Genomic DNA, 17,891 nt, shown 5'->3' on the forward strand with positions numbered 1-17,891 from the left:
ACCACCCACACTTCTCTTCTGGGGTCTGGAGTGTTCAATGAGGATGAGAGTCCCACAGTCTAAGGACTCCACCCAAAAGCCCTCTTGAAGAACAATGTTTCTGCCATCTCAGAACCAGACCCACCCAAAAGCCTGGGAGACACACGAGCACTTTTGTGGGATCCCTGACCTAGCAATCGTGTCAAACTCTCAAAGTTGGTGCCATCTGGGGTGTAAAGCTGGAAGGGCTTTATCAAGGGGAGTCAGACTAGAGTCTGAAGATGCATTCTAGCAACTATTCAACAGGCAGCCAGAACACACCCCCAAAATCCCCAAACCACCACTGTCTGTACTCATGGACATGCCAGAGCTACTAGCACAAGCACACACACACACGCACATACACACACACATGGTGTGTGCACGGAGAGGTGAGAGCACCCGCATAATGTCCTATTAACTCTGAAGGGGCTCCTCCACTGAGGGATGGGGGCCCTCAAGCCTAAGGCTGTTAACGCTCTGGAACTCAGCTCTGCTCCAGAGCCCATGAGGACACTTGCACCGGCACTCACCACCTATTGGCGGTCAAGCCGGTGCACAACTGGCAGACACACCAAGACCCACCTCCAAACCATCTGACCAACAGGCCCCTCGAAACTAGTTAATAATTCAGAGCTAACATAAAAGCATGGGTGGGATCATGCAGAACACATCCAAAAGTTGGTAACCCTGGAACACAGTGACTTCAGCAGCCAACCACAGCCCTCCCCTTCCAGTTCGGCTCAGATGAACATGACTTTTCAGGTCACACAGCCCTGGATACCACATAAAGCTGTCTCCATTTTATGACAAGAGTATGGCTGTTGTCTTCAACAGAGCTGTCTTCTCAGACAAGAACCACCATCTACAGTCCTCAAAAAGGATACAATTCTTAACATGCTACAGGATCAGACAAAACCAAATGAGGCCTAGTCAGCCATTAGTGCCATCCTCATTAAGACACAGGAATCCATGGTGATGAGAGCGACTCTGACAATTTCATGGGGGTGTGGTCCGGAGGAAGAAGCCGTGCCCACAGACATCCCTGAAGGACACAAACACAAACCCTCAGAGTCTCGCTGGAACACACACAAATGAGCATCAGAGTTCCCTCCCATGGCCTGGAAAAGAACCCAGCACACGCACGAATCCACGCCCACACACCCACAAGCACACACAAACACACCCAATCCCACACCCACAAGCACATACACACCCACCCACCCCACCCCACCCTGCACAAGGACGTACACACACCCCACCCCCCACAAGCACACACACCCATGCACACACACACACATCTACCCACACCCACAAGCACACACACACACCCATAACCAAACACACACAAACGCACCCACATACACCCACAAGCACACACATGCACATACCCCCACAAGCACACAAACACAAGTGCACACACATGCACAGACACACACCAGCACCCTCACACACACAAACTCTGCCCATTCAGAACAGACTTTCTGGAGATCAACTTCTCCCCTGACTGCTGCATACTCTCATGTGAAACACCACCAAAAGTTCAACATATAGAAGACTGGATAAAAACAGAATCGTTCCATATGATTATCATTATAGGGACAACTAATGCCCTGGTTTCTCCAAAGCACAGCACAATATTGAAAGCATGACTAACTTGTTCCCCTAAAAATCCTGACACATTCGAAGCAGGAAGCCAACCCTTGTGTCAGGAGCACAACTCCTCCATCATCCTTCTTTTGCTGTCGGAGTCACATAAACAAAGTAACGCTGAATCACAAAAGGACGCATCCAGCTGTTCTGACTCACTGCTCCAAATTTAATGTAGAACAGCTAAGAATATCAAGAGATAATTAACGATTAGAACACATTTAACCACCGCCCCCTAACTTCAGGGCTCTGTTCAAGCACTTGACCTTCTCTCTTAATATGAACTTTCCAATAAACTTCGGAATTAACAAGATGATGACTTTTTCTTGTGGTGGCGTCAGGAAGAAATTGGAGGAAGGCTGTTCCTTCAGCTGTCAGGAACTTTTCTTTAGCAAAATATCAGAGAGGAGAAGTAGCCCACGCTTTTTAACCTGCATATCCAGTCCAGCAAGCAACACTGAGGGAGTGTAAACAACAGCAGCACATCCTATCAAAGCTGTTTCTTTAAGGAATTATGCACCCATAGCAACTTTTCAAAATTATCTCATGCTGTCTCATAATTAACTCAATTCACAAATAACAAAAGTCATCCTTGCATCTTTGAAATAAGAGGGTAATACTTTCCCGTTCTTTCAAATGATTGAAATTCAGGGTATTTAACAGGATACTCAAGTTCCTTGACTTCTTAGAAAATACAATACCTCCAATATCAAAACCTTAACAGATAATCCCACAGTCTAGCCAGGTTTGAAGGGAGCAAAATCCGCCGGCCGATTTGGGGCTGACATGAAGCTCTGAAAGTTTCCATCTCGTCTGCCCTTGGTCAGATCGAGCTAGTGCCCAAGCGGAGGCAGAAACCACAGTGCGCGTCCTACAGTCCACTGCCCACGGGAGCCCCGTGTGTGCGGCTCCAGGCTCCTGCCACACAGCCTAAAGCAAACTGCACAGGCTGCCCTGTGGGAGGAGGCGGCACAAAGGCCCCAAGCAGCCAACAAACGTCAGCTCCATAAGTTTTGTTTGTTTCATAAGCCATCTGACAGAACTCCTGAGGCTGCCCTGGGCTTCCTGCCTGTTCTGCCTCATTCGTCCAGCACAGCTTTTCCCAAAGAGGCCCCAGGGCCTGCAAAGTCCTCCCTCTCACCGACAACTCCTAATACTTCCCTCCACAAAGCTTTTTCAGATTTAGCAGCAGAATAGTTAAGCATTTCCTTTGACATCACTCATTCAGTTCAGTTCAGTTGCTCACTCGTGTCCGACTCTTTGCAACACCACAGACTGCAGCACGCCAGGCTTCCCTGTCCATCACTGTCTCCCAGAGCTTGCTCAAACTCATGTCCAACAAGTCAGTGATGTCATTCAACCATCTCATCCTCTGTCGTCCCCTTCTCCTGCCTTCAGTCTTGCCCAGCATCAGGGTCTTTTCCACTGAGTTAGTTCTTTGCATCAGGCGGCCATTAAGTATTGGGGTTTCAGCTTCACCATCAGCCCTTCCAATGAATATTCAGAACTGATTTCCTCTAGCACTGACTGGTTGGATCTCCTTGTAGTCCAAGAGACTTGCAAGAGCCTTCTCCAATACCACAGTTCAAAAGCATCAATTCTTCGGCATTCAGCTTTCTTTATAGTCCAACTCTCGCATCCATACATGACTACTGGAGAAACAAAAGCTTTGACTAGATGGACCTTTGTTGGCAAAGTAATGTCTCTGCTTTTCGATATGCTGTCCAGGTTGGTCATAGCTTTTCCTCCAAGGAGCAAGCATCCTTCATACATTATGTAGAAGAAATTATGTCCTCACTCACTACGCACTTCACTCATTAAATACAAGAGCATATATATACACGCAGGTCAGGAGCAACAGTTAGAACTGGACATGGAACAACAGACTGGTTCCAAATAGGAAAAGGGAGTATGTCACGGCTGTATATTGTCACCCTGCTTATTTAACTTCTATGCAGAGTACATCATGAGAAACGCTGGGCTGGAGGAAGCACAAGCTGGAATCAAGATTTCCAGGAAAAATATCAATAACCTCAGATATGCAGATGACACCACCCTTATGGCAGAAAGTGAAGAACTAAAGAGCCTCTTGAGGAAAGTGAAAGAGGAGAGTGAAAAAGTTGGCTTAAAGCTCAACATTCAGAAAACGAAGATCATGGCATCTGGTCCCATCACTTCATGGGAAATAGATAGGGAAACAGTGGCTGACTTTATTTTTGGGGGCTCCAAAATCACTGCAGATGGTGATTGCAGCCATGAAATTAAAAGATGCTTGCTCCTTGGAAGGCAAGTTATGACCAACCTAGATAGCATACTGAAAAACAGAGACATTACTTTGCCAACAAAGGTCCATCTAGTCAAGGCTATGGTTTTTCCATTGGTCACGCATGTGAGATGTGAGAGTTGGACTGTGAAGAAAGCTGAGCGCTGAAGAATTGATGCTTTTGAACTGTGGTGTTGGAGAAGACTCTTGAGAGTCCCTTGGACTGCAAGGAGATCCAACCAGTCCATTCTAAAGGAGATCAGTCCTGGGTGTTCACTGGAAGGACTGATGCTAAAGCTGAAACTCCAATACTTTGGCCACCTCATGTGAAGAATTGACTCACTGGAAAAGACCCTGATGCTGGGAGGGATTGGGGGTAGGAAGAGAAGGGGATGACAGAGGATGAGATGGCTGGATGGCATCACCGACTCGATGGACATGGGTCTGAGTAAACTCTGGGACTTGGTGATGGACAGGGAAGCCCAGCGTGCTGTGATTCATGGGGTCGCAAAGAGTCAAGACATGACTGAGCGATTGAACTGAACTGAACTGAACTGAATATGCTTCCTATTCAATGAACAGAAAGGAAGAAGGAAAAAAAGAAAGGAAGGATGAAAGAAAAGTGAAAAAACAAGGCCCCTGAGGGCAGGAACTGTTTCTTATTCAGGACTAAATCCCCATCTCCTATTAACAGAACAGGGCCTGGTCCCTCCACACTCAACACACAGCAGCTGAATTAGCATGTCCATAGGTTGAAATACAAGCATCTCTATGACTTCAAACACCCTGAGTACCCCAGTGGCCCACAAGACTGGCATTTGTACTAGAGCGACTTTAAATAGGCATCCAAATCTCTGTCCAGGTAATTCATTTATTTTCAGGACTTTTCAGACATGTCTGCCTTTTTTGTTTTTTGGTTTTTTTTTTTTAGAGTACACCACTTAGAACCAAGACTAATTCACTCAATTAACTTTCACAATTAAAATGTCAAGCTTATGTTAAAAGATGAAAATCATAAGGAAAGGTATTATTTAAATTCAATACAGCAAGTTTACCCACATCTTTAAATGAGGATATGAAAATGGAAAGTTCTCCTAGGCGGGGAAACAAGTTATCAGACGACCTAAAAACCTCAAGGACAAAGAGTGAGGAAGGAGGAGGAAAGACCTCCAAGCAACATTTGTTCTTTGAATTTGACTTCAAAAGAGCACTTAAAATGTGAGCTCCCCCCACATCCCACAACCTGCCAGTACTGTGTGTTGCTCTGTGTCCCTTCCTGGGTGGCAGTGGGTGCTCTCACCAGGCACCACCCTTCCCAGTCCGCCTCCTGCGCACTGCGGCCCCACAGGGACTACATACGGCCTCTTAGAAAGGGCCTGACCCACACGTCTCCTCACTGCTTGAGCACAGGAGTGGATTCCAGAAACGACACCAGTGCTGGCGCTCCCTGGAGCCAGTGTCTGCTCTTCCAAGTCAAACAGGGTCAGTTTAGTTACTGAAAGAAATGCTTACGTGCTGGTCTCATACTTAAATGAACTCAGAAGTTAAAGGACTGCCCTTCTCAGCTGGTGTGCACTCCACATTGGTTGCCATAGGGATAAAGTGCAGCCACGTGCTTCCCTGATCTTGCCCAACATGAAACATCCCACACATGTGAAACAGGGTCAAAGGTTAGGGTCAGAGCTGTGCATTGACCATCTCAATGCAAGAACATTGTTCCAGTTTCTACAGAAAATGCCTGCAAACATTCATAACAAATGAGTTAAGAGCTCACAGGAGGTTTCTGTTACGTTCCCTAAGAATGCCAGAGAACAGAGGTGCAGCAAAGGATAGGCCAAGAAAGGCAGGCAGGGCACCCGTGCCTCCAAGCTAGAAACTGGCACATGCTCAGGCCCCACCCAAAGCTAGAGACGACAGGGGCCGGGGCAGTCCTTAAACTCATCCAAGTGTAGGACTCACAGCATCAGGCCCAATGGATCCCCAGAAGCTAATTACAAAAAAACATACCTAACACCTCTCTCCACCATCCTCCTCAAGCAGAGCCGGGAGTGGACACTCAGTTTCAGAAACCACCCCCCCACCCAAGGCAGGGCACATCCCAGCGTGGGACCCACTGGAAAACCAGCAAGAAACCTTCTCTCTCTCAGCTGGCAAGCACAGTTGTGAAATGACACCCATAAAGGCCACAATCCATCCCCCAGCTGGCCCACGATTGCCCAGTGCCAGCACATTTCACCACGACAAGAAAACACACACTTGAGAACCACAGCCTCCTAACTGGATTCTTCTCCTGGTAAGGCCCCCACCATCAGCCAGCAGAGGGGTTGCCAGCCTGTCCAACGTGGGAGAGGGTTCAAAAAGGGACTCCCCGCAGGATTGGTGGGAGGTCTGTGCACTCGCACCCGTGGAGGGTGTTTACCACTCAGAGAGATTAAAATCAACCAAAGTTACTTCTCCCAGACTCAGCGTCCACACATACAAAATGCCAGCTCACCAGATAAAATAACATAGTTTACTTCCATACATAATCACTGATCCTGGCATCTGATCTATGCGCCTGCCAGACGGGGAGGAGTCAGTACCACCAGCCCAGGAATCAACTGGGAGGAAAGTCAAGGCATCAAACAGCTCCAAAGTTTCTGTTCTTGGCAAGGCTGGACCAGGCAAAACCCACGGCAGCATCCACCCAGGATGGCTTTGCTTCCAACTTCTTTTAATAATTGCCATTGTTCCTAATTCATGATAATTGGAAGGGGAACTTAACAGCAGGCAATTAAGCCACTGCACCATCTGCTACTGAATTACAATGCCACACATTCGTAATAAAAGTGGACCTTATACCAGGAACTGTGGCCTACAAATGCAGTCCAACAGGCTCTTCCCCGTGGCTCCCTTGGGTTGCAACCCCTGGTGGGGAGAGGCCCGGACCCTCTCTCTGCGACACGTTTGTGTCTGACCTTCGCCCACCCAAACCTACCCCCTGCCCTCGCCTTCCTCCAGCCGAAGAGGCTCAGGGAGTTTTTCCTGATAGATGGCCAGGAAGCCTGCATTCTCCCCACCAGCAACTGCACACACACCACTTCCCGGAGGGCCAGGAAGGCAAACTCCGCCGCCACTCCCAGGTTCTCCTTTCAAAACGCAAGAACGACTGAATTCACATCAGCGACCACACAGACGGCACGGACGACAACGCAGCTTCCACGCCTGGGCAGGACTCTGCGCCTAGCCCCATGTGGGTCCACGATCAGTCCACATGACAGGGAATTAATTCTGTCATTTCCCTCAGCATGGACAGCGGGACCTGCCAAGTATTCTTGAGATAGGCAACAGCCGCCAGGGGCTCCATCTCTCACTGCTTCTGCCAATGTTCAAGTGATAAAAATAGAAATCATGTGTGAGCCACTTGCTTTGTCTTTCAGGAGAAGTCATTTGTGCAGCTGTTAAGAAGAAGAAATCAAATGGTCTATGTCTTCAATCTAAGCCCACAGACCACACGGCCCCTTTCTGTCAGGCCCAGAAACTTGCAAATAGTCTCACCAGGTCTGGGTTGTATATAACGGGGAACAGGCTGCCGTGCTGAGGGTTTTGTCTCCTCCAATACATTCAACTGATCAAGCGTCCACCACTGAGACATCAAGGTCATTTATAGTCACTTACCCACAATTACACAAGGGAAGCAAGTACGCTACTTTACCAAACTTCAATTCTCTAAGACACGGCCCCATCCAGATAAATGTTTATGAAATGTCCACTTTCCTGGGAGGCTAGAAGAGACCGCTAACAGCAGTGGTCCAGGGCTCTTTCTTCGCTGGATCTTGACTCACCTGGGGCAGCGTCACTGATGGGTTTCACCAATGGAGCAGGCAACCACTTGGAAGAGTCCCTGGGCTTTCATGGTGAAAATCCATACCAAGCACTGCTTACAAGAGCCTCCAAACAACAGGAACTGCAGCTCATGTCAGATCATACAAAAGGGCTCTTAAAATGCAACCCTACCAAATACCACCTCGTGTCCTGCTCCCAACCAAATTACTGTCTGCCAGTGTTTCACTGATGGACCGAGGCTCAGGGTCTAGGAAGACACTCCGGGGGAATCCTTGCCCACCCAGAGCCCTTCCTCCCAGTGTTACCCTGAGGACTGCTGAAAAGGGCCTTTCTCCTTCCTCAGTGCAATGACTCTGGCTTGTGGCCCCACTCCCCACCTACCACTCTGTCCACCCCTCTGTCCAGGCTTTTGTGGGGGGAAAAAAATCAGTTCTTTTTACTTTGGGTTCTAAAACAAGTACATAATTTCGAACAATTTCATCAATTAAATTACCAAGCAGCAGTTTGTAATCTGGACCACAATCTGATGCAAAATTCTCAAGTAATTTGGGTGGCAATAATAGCTCCTATTACATTACAGACAAACATGAAAACTTCAACTAATCTGTACATATTGTTTGTGGGACCAATTTCATAAACAAACCAGCTATTCAAGCAAAAAGAGTGTCTTCAGTCAAATGCAAATTAATTCGCTTCCCTCATAAAAGATCTTCTTCATTTCCAATAGAGATTTTTAAACCTGTGGTAGAAGGAAATGCCGTGAATCTACAAGCCTCCAAGTGTCCTTCCTTCTCACAAGGTGAGCCCACCGGGCAGAGTGGAGCAGCAAAGAGACCGCCCGCGGGTCCAGGGGCAGGCCGGGAACCAGCCTGCGGCACAGGAGCGCCTGGCGAGCTCCCCCAACATGCGGCGCCCCTCAAGGCCCCGTGAGGTCGACATGACTGCGCACCTGAAGGATGCAAGGCTGAGTCCCCAGAGCGTTTTGCAGCCGGTGAGGACACCCTCCCGTAACGAGCAGAGAACATGGGGTCAGGCCTCAGGAGCGGTGCCCAGGACTCTGAACAAGGCATCCACCTCAGTGCCCTCGGCAGCAGCAGGTGACCGGGGGTTCCCAGCCGGGAGAATGGAATCAGGGGGCCCCACTCAGGACACAAACTCCAAAGTTCTTTTCCCTCCTGAGGGATGGACTGCAAGTCTAGGGTTAGGCCATGCACACTATTCACATTCAGAATGGATAAACAAAGTCCTACTGTAGAGCACATATCCTGGGGTAAACCATAATGGAAAAGAACACAAAAAAGAATGTTCCGTTCAGTTGCTCAGTCATGTCCGACTCTTTGTGACCCCATGAACTGCAGCACATCAGGCCTCTCTGTCCATCACCAGCTCCCAGGGTCCACCCAAACCCATGGCCATAGAGTCAGTGATGCCATCCAACCATCTCATTCTCTGTCGTTCCCTTCTCCTGCCCTCAATCTTTCCCAGCATCAGGGTCTTTTCCAATGAGTCAACTCTTCGCATGAGGTGGCCAAAGTATTGGAGTTTTCAGCTTCAACATCAGTCCTTCCAATGAACACCCAGGACTGATCTCCTTTAGGATGGACTGGTTGGATCTCCTTGCAGTCCAAGGGACTCTCAAGAGTCTTCTCCAACACCACAGTTCAAAGCATCAATTCTTCTGCACTCAGCTTTCTTTACAGTCCAATTCTCACATCCATACATGGTATGTATATAAATGAATCACTATGCTGCACAGCAGAAATTAACACCACACTGTAAGTCAACTTCAATAAAAGTACATTAAAAATAAAAATAATAAAATTCTTAAAAAGTGAAAAGAAAAGGTTCTTTTCCCTCCTTTACTGAGACATAACTGAGATGTGACTCTGTGTTAGTTCAGGGTGCATGTTAACAGTCTGATACATTTAGACACCATCACATGACACTACAGTCAGGCTGTGAACTCCTCCAACCCTGCACTCTCACTTTGTCTTGCCGTGAGAACACTTCAGATCTACGCTCTCAGCAATTTCCAAGTATGTAGTAGTGCTGTGAGCTACACTCACTGCATGCCACCCCCAGAACTCTCATCTTACGACTGGGTCTGAGCCCTGTGACCATCATCTGTTCCTCCCTCAGCCTCTGGCACCACAGTTACACTCTCTGCTTCTATGATTCTGGCATGTTTAGATTTCACATAGAAGCAGGATCATATAGTATTTGTCTTTATTTTATGCAAGTATAGCTGATTTACAATATTGGGTCAATTTCTGCTATACAGTAAAGGGATATGATATTCATTTTAATATTCTTTTCCACTATGGTTTATCACAGGATACTGAATATGGTCCTTGCTGTTTATCCATACTCTATATAATAACTTGCATCATGCAGTATTTATCTTTCTCCAACCTATTCCACTTAGCATAAGGTCCTTCAGGTTAACACATATTGCTGCAAATGGCAGGATTTCCTTCTTTTAACAGTTTAATTATATATATTTCACATTTTCTCTATCCATTCATCCACTGATTTTCAGACTTACGTTGCTTCCACATCTTAGCTACTGTAAATAATGTAGCAATAAACATGAGGGTACAGGTGTCTTTGAGATCTTTATTTCATTTCCTTTAGATAAGTACCCAGAAGTGAACCTGCTAGGTCATATGGTAGTCCTATTTTTAATTCTTTGAGGAATCTCCATACTGTTTCCATAGTGGCTGCATTAATTTACATTCCCATCAACAGTGCACAAAAGTTCTCTTCTCCACATCCCCACCAACCTTGCCATCTCTTTTCTTTTTGACAAGGAACATTCTAACAGGTGTGAGGTGATATCTCACTATGTTTTGATCTCCATTTCCCTGATTATTAGTGATGTTGAGCATATTTTCATGTATTGCTGGCCACGTGTATGTCTTCTTTGGGAAAATGTCTATTCAGACTCTTTGCTCTTTTTTAAAATGGATTGTTGTGATTTTGGTTTTCTTTTTTCTTTTTTTAGTTTTGTGAGTTTCTTGTAAAATCCTGTGATCAGGTAAAACCCAGGACTGACTCCAGATCTGAAACCCCATGGTTTGCATTCAGCGGCCCGCGTTAGTGAAAGGGTGCAACAACTCCATAAAAGGACAAACCTCTGATAATCCTCATTGATGTCACAATATTTATCTCAAAACATAAAGGTATTGATGAAATGCCTCCCTAGGAAAGAGCTCAAAGCTGACACATTCTCCTGTAATTATGAAAGCCTTAAAATCCACTCAATAAATTATTTTAATCTAAATCTCCAGCACAGTGCCTACAACACAGTGGGCAGTTAATTCGTCTGGCTAGCAGATGTGGATCCAAAGCCCATAGCCCTCTGCATGGACATCTGCCCTGTTGAAGCTTGTGCCTGGTTCCACTGAATGACATCCACCTTTCTGGATTCATGCCCCACATTCCCAACTCCCTGCAACCACAGAGCAAGCCCTCTCAAAGAGTCTGAGGCCTCTGTGGCTGCAAGAGATCCTCACAGTGGGCTTGACAAATACAGCAAGAAGTCTTCTACCTCAAGCCTGTATTCTCAGGTAGGTCTGAACCTGACTGGCCTAGTCCTCCAGCAGTGGTTCTCAAACCTCATCCTGCACCAGAGCCCCCGAGAAGGCTTAGTGAAATACAGGCTGGCAGGTCCTCCCGGTGCCCAGCTTTTCTGATTCTGCAGGGCCAGGCTGGCCCAGCAGCTCACTCCTGACACGCTACCGGCCCAGAGACACTGGAGCCCCGCCCCACCTCCCTGGAGAACTGCCCTCCTCGGCACATCAAGGGACCAACCTGGCTTTAGTTCAGCTGCTTCCTGCTCCTCCTTGCGCCCTCCTGAGTCTGCACAGGGAGCCCCCCTTGTGTGATAAGGCTCTCTTGCTCTTCCCAACAACAAAGTCCCACCCGCCTCACGGCAGATGAGTAAATGTTCTCCTGATTCAGATCTGCTACACAGCATGCAGCCACTAAAAATAACATTCGGTAAGAACATTTGTCAACATGGAAATTTTTCATGATACAGTACTGGCAGAAAAACAGCAAGTAATAAGGCTGTATTTCAGAACACAGAAGTACTGGTTTAAAGTATAGATGGGTAGATAGATAGGTAACTGGGTGGATAGTTGGATGGATAAGTGGATGGATGCATAAAAGGTGGATACTGAGAAATCCCTGGAAGGAGATACATTATAATATTAGAAGAGGTTACTCATGACGGTGAGATTAATTTGTGTTTTTTACCAAATGATTTTCAGTTAACACTATTTAGTAACAGGAAAAAATCAGTTGCTTTAATTTGTCTGAAAATGCTCTAGGAAGTGTGTGTTTTCCTGACACTTCTTGATCAGGTCACTTTCATTGGTTACGCTCATTCTCATTCATCCCAGGGAGTGTGACACAGTGGGAAAGAATATCTTTTGAGTCCAAAAACCTAGTTCTGCCTTCTGTATACTGGAGGCAGCAGCTCCCCTTCCACTTCAATGGGCCACAAAGAGCACATGAAACCGCACACAAGGAGCTCCCGGAAACCTCAGAGCACAAATGCAAGGTGAAGTCAGCAATCGATTTGGCTCCTCAGCTCCTCTTGGAGACTCGCTGCTTCCTCCACTCAGTGTGCATCTCACCCAAAAGACACAAGAAATGCTGTATTTTATTTTAATATAGTTGCAAATTTACAGTGGAGTCCGCTCTGGAGTGATCTGGAATCCACTCCAACCAACACCAGGCAGGCATGCGGCTCCTGCCTGCATCAAAAAGCAAAGCAACGCAAGCCCAGGTCCACAGAGCCTGGTGCAGGACTGCCTTTCAAAGTCAGCTGAAGCTCATTTATAAACACTTTAAATATCCAAGATACAGAACTAAGCAACTTGCTCATTCAAGAAGGATTAAAGAGCAAACCCTAAGCAATTGTTCGCCCTAGTGGGCACAAGGAAAATGGCAAAATTACACTGATGGTGCTAAGACGGAGATGCACGTGCATCACCATGACAACAAAGAGAAGGAAGCAACTGCACGTGGGCTGGAGAGCTGGGTCCCAGGAGCCCAGAAACCCTGAGACCCTCCACACATTCTCCGGGTGCAACAGGCTGCACCCACATCCCCACCTTCACCCGCTCTGGCTTCTATGAGCACAATCAACACCAAGAAGACTCACTGTCCATCTTAAAGCAGACACCCAGGAAACATCACCTCACACTGCATTTTGCTAGATAAATCTCCTGCATTTTGATCCAGGCTCCAAAAGACAACTCTAAAAATAAAAATATGTCAACCTAATTTACAGGCGTTTCTTCAGTTGGCCATCATTCATACCAACAATTACAAAACAACTTCAACTCCACTGCAGCTAGCAAACAAGCTCTCTATATCCGCTGGCCAACCAGCATCTGCCAAGGCCAGTGAGATGGACATTAAGTCCCATGACCATGACTAATAGTCACTCACACACCAGCTTCAGCTCAGAGGAAAAACCATGTAAAAAATTAAATACGTACTAAAAACAGACAGCTGGCAGCACCCGATTCCTGAATTGGATGCTGCTCAGAGAGCTTTTGTGGCCAGTGTGGCTCTGATGGGGCTCGCCTCCACCCTCCACCCCACCCCATAAGGAAGGAGACTGGAGTCTGGTTCCGCCAGGGCATGTAGGCCAAGCCGCCAACAGCAGACAAGACATCCCTCTCCACAACTTCCAAGGGATGGGGAAGGACAGAGGAGTTAGGAACAGGAGGAGAAGGCCTGGGGGGGAAACAAAAGTCTCCTGATTTTACAAAAGATGTGAAGCCACGCAGGGCCTCACACATACCTGACCGTGTACTGCCGTTTCTCTCAGGTGATGGCCATTAGTAGCTCCCAACATATCCAAATAGAGACCACCTCTCCAAATTATATGGATTTATTACTCACAAATGGGGAACAGTTACCTGCCCCAAAAAACAAAGGAATTTAATCTGAAACTGTATATGACAAAATTTATTTGAAAATAACAACCCTTCAAGCTTAAAAGAATTCAACAGTGAGGAATATTGCATTAGATGGTAATAGAATAAAACAGTGAAGGTTAATTGCCACAGAAGGCCCTAGAAAAGGGCCCCTAAGCAGAGTGTGGAGATTTCCATAAAACAAACAGAAGAGATGCATCTAATGAGACGCAGGATAAGCCACTGGGCTCATCCCAAGATAACTACCCACACTGTACTCAAAAGTAAAGCAAGCTGCCACGCTGTGAATAAATGAAAACACATAAGCTTGGAAGCAGTGTTCTGACGGGATGCTGCTTCCAAATTTCAATCTTATTAACCCTCAATCCTGTCAACACAAACACTCAACAACAGCCACACTAGCTAAACATCTGTGACCTTCAAGGTGCCATATGCACACCTCGGATCTTCACAATCACCTTACCACTGGGGTGAAACTAGGACCCCACCTGACAGATGAGAAAACAGAGGGAAGGATGGGTCACCGAACCTGCCACAGCCACACAAGTGGGAAAGGAGGGCTGCCGCCACCAGGACATGGACCCACACACCCACTTAAACCAGCAACTGGCCACCCCCATGGAGCTCAGCTGCATGCACCTGCCGTCCGGTGTGTCCACACAGGGGACTGGGACAGGGGGCACCCACCCGACCAGCAAGCCCTGGAGGAACGGTCCCAGTGCTGCCTCATCTCCACCTCACCTCCGTTTCAGATCTCTTTCTCCACCACCCACACTTCATTTCTCCGCTGCTTTCTTCCCAGAGCCCATCAAGTGGCTCCATCTGTTTAGAGGCCCAGTGCTGCATCCCACGGCGTTCTGGCCTATTCTGACAAGATTCAAGACCGGGAAGTGCCGGTGCAGAACAGGGGCCGGAGACCACTGACTGAGGCAACTCGGGAGAACACTGGGGCCACAGATCGTGAGTCTGGTAAAACCCGTTCCTGCTCTTTCACTGGAACTCCCATCGAAGACCATTCCTGAACCAATCCACTAATTTCCCCCAAGAACCACTGGCACCTATTCTTTGGTTTCAGATACCACTCTCCTATGAGTTACTGATAAGAAATAAGATCGAAAGTCTCAAAGTGAAAGTTGCTCAAACGTATCCAACTCCTTGCGACCCCATGGACTATAAAATCCATGGAATTCTCCAGGCCAGAATACTGGAATGGGCTGCCTTTCCCTTCTCCAGGGGATCTTCCCAACCCAGGGCTCCTGCACTGCAGGCAGATTCTTTACCAGGGAAGCCCAAAGCCTCATACATCATACAAAACTCATATATGAGGCTTTGAGCAAAGAGTCTGACACAACTGAATGACTTTCACTTTCACTTGGAGGCTTCCGATCTTATTTCTTATCTGTAACTCACAGGAAAATGAAAGTCTCTCAGTCACGTCCGACTCTTTGCGACCCCGCGGACTATACAGCCCATGGGATTCTCCAGGCCAGAATATGGGAGTGGGTAGCCTTTTCCTCAGAGAAGGCAATGGCAACCCACTCCAGTACTCTTGCCTGGAAAATCCCATGGACCGAGGAGCCTGGTAGGCTGCAGTCCATGGGGTCGCAAAAAGTTGGACAGTACTGAGCAACTTCATTTTCACTTTTCACTTTCATGCAATGGAGAAGGAAATGGCAACCCACTCCAGTATGCTTGCCTGGAGAATCCCAGGAACGGGGAGCCTGGTGGGCTGCCGTCTCTGGGGTCGCACAGAGTCGGATACGACTGACGTGACTCAGCAGCGGCAGCCTTTTCCTTCTCCAGGGGCTCTTCCCAACCCAGGGATCAAACCCAGGTCTCCCGCACTACAGGCGGATTCTTTACCAGCTGAGACATGAGAGAAGCCTAAGAATACTGGGCTAACAAAAGAGTGGTGTATATCAAACAAAACTCATTTCTGCCCCATCATTAAACGCAGATCTCATCCCGTCACTCACTGGGCCAGGAGCTCTCCCAACTGGAAGAGAAACCTCAACAGGGACTCCTGAGACCAGGGCCCTCACCTTCGCGGAGAGGATGTGGGCCATGGGGAGCGGCGCCCACGATGGTCTCACAGACCACACTGTCACCACCACCCCTCCCCTGGCCCTCGCAAGGCTTTCCTCCTACCTCCCAGAAGCTGCTGTGCCACCAGGCATCACAGCCGTGTCCCGGGCAAGAAGAAACGGTTGGAGTCCGGGAGCTGTTTGGATTTTTATCCACAAAGGGACGCCCTCCTCAGGAATCTTGACCAAGGCCACATTCTCTAGAACCTGTCTCCCCGCCACTGCTCGTTGCAGAAGCGACTTTTAAGCTGGACCCACTGCTTCCCGAGCAAAGCCGTTAATTTGTTCATAAAAATAAAAGAAAACGAGCATCTTACTGGCGACCAGCGGCCGAGAAGACTCTACGAGGGATCCGACCTTGCCTGACCGCAGGGACCAGCTGCCTCCACAGCCCAGGGGCTGCCTTGGGCACAGCGCTAAGGCCAGGTGATGGGAGGGAGGTGACCAGCCCGCGACGCCGACCCGGCCGCCTGGGCGCGCACAAACAAGATGGCGTCTCCAGCGCTTTTCCACCCGCAGGAGCATCGCCGGGCAGCACGCGTGCGCGGACGCCCCGCAGGCGACCCCGCGGCCCCCGCCCCCAGCGCCTGCCCGCTGGGGTCTGCTGCGCATGCGGTGATACCCTGAGACTCAGGGACATATCAGGCGTTAACTTGCAGACTCAGAAACCTGAACGGCTGTTAACAGCGTCATCAGCCGCAGTCCAGGCACAGTGCCGAGAGCCTCACGTGTACTAATCCACTTAATAAAAACTTACTCCCACCTAATCGATGAGGAAACGAAGGTACAAAGGTTTATGCAGGAAAGTACACAGCCGCCAAAGTACACAGCAGAACCAGGTTCAAGACAATGTTAACCGCACGCTGACCTCGTTCTCTAGGCCGAAATAACATCCAGAATTAACGAGATAAAATACCACCCTACAAACAAGGCAAAGGTGGTCCTGGGTGGCCTGTCTTTACTGCAGACTGGGGTCCGTGGGCTCAAAAGTCTCCAACGCCAAACTCAAACTTTCACACACCCAATAATACCTCACTAAAATCAGCCCAAACAAGCATATTCCAGGCTCCAGGAGCTGCTGCTCTGCCCAGGGCAGCGGATGGAAGTGCGGACTGAGAACAAGCCCTCCACTCAGGGCAGGTCCGAATCGGACACGTAGCACAGCCACCCAGCAGGAGGCCCGCCGCATGTGAAAACGGGCCGAGTGGGAGCCCTGTCAGAGAAAAGGAAGGGCCTGATTCACAAGGGAGAGAGAACCAAGAGTCTCCAGAACCATCAAGTTTTCTTCTAACCTGCGGGCTCCTCAGCCTCAGCCCTACCCACACCTGGTCAGCTGTTGTGGTGGGGGAGGGGGGACGCGGGGGCGGTCCTACTGCAAGGTCCATAGTAGTGTCCCTCTCTCCCCACAGACGCCAGCATTACCCCAACTGCAGTCCTGACCATCAAAAATACCTCCAGAAACGCCCAGTGTCCCCTGCCCTGGGGATCAAGGTCACAGAGGCCAGCAACCACTGGGCCCAGCAGGTGGATGAGATGAGGTGGATTCATGGAGTGTGGGTGTGGAGGGCTCTGAGCAGCTTAACTAGAAATGTGTTTTTCTGTGGGGTTTGCTCGCAGGAATGGTTGATCGGGGCTCTGTCCTTAGGACAGCAGGTGGCACAGATTATAGAAGGAGTAGCCCGACATGTGGTGGCAGCGCAGACATGAAGAAGACATGAGCCCCGAGGCCCCAACCCTCAGTCTGCATGTGCAAGGAGCCCTCAGTCACCTGGTGTGTGGGGTTCTTACAGTTGACCCTGAGAGGCGGCTACAGTGGTCCCTGTCCCAGAGGAAGAAGCTGGTCCACAATCCACAGAAGAAGGATCCGTGTTCACCTCAAAGCCTTTGTCTCTCCCAGGCATCAGGGCCCCTGGACCCAGAGCAGCCCTGGCACTGCAAGAATGGATGGGGGTCTGAGATCCACGCCCCTGGACCCAGAGCAGCCCCTGGCGCTGCAAGAATGGATGGGGTCTGAGATCCACGCCCCTGGACCCAAAGCAGCCCCTGGCGCTGCAAGAATGGATGGGGGTCTGAGATCCACACCCCTGGACCCAG

At 48.7% G+C, this 17,891-nt stretch overlaps 1 long non-coding RNA gene across 1 annotated transcript in view; it reads right to left on the reverse strand.

The window, feature by feature from the left end:
* Positions 1 to 4,375: 4,375 nt before the first annotated feature.
* Positions 4,376 to 17,891, reverse strand: part of LOC120868943 — a 26,167-nt gene continuing 12,651 nt past the window's right edge. The window contains exon 3 of the long non-coding RNA XR_005722349.1: positions 4,376 to 4,386. This is a non-coding gene — a long non-coding RNA (uncharacterized LOC120868943). The remainder of the gene's footprint in view (positions 4,387 to 17,891) is intronic.

Source organism: Oryx dammah, unplaced genomic scaffold, assembly GCF_014754425.2.
Source record: "Oryx dammah isolate SB20612 unplaced genomic scaffold, SCBI_Odam_1.1 HiC_scaffold_10, whole genome shotgun sequence".
In the NCBI taxonomy this organism is placed as follows: Eukaryota; Metazoa; Chordata; class Mammalia; order Artiodactyla; family Bovidae; genus Oryx; species Oryx dammah.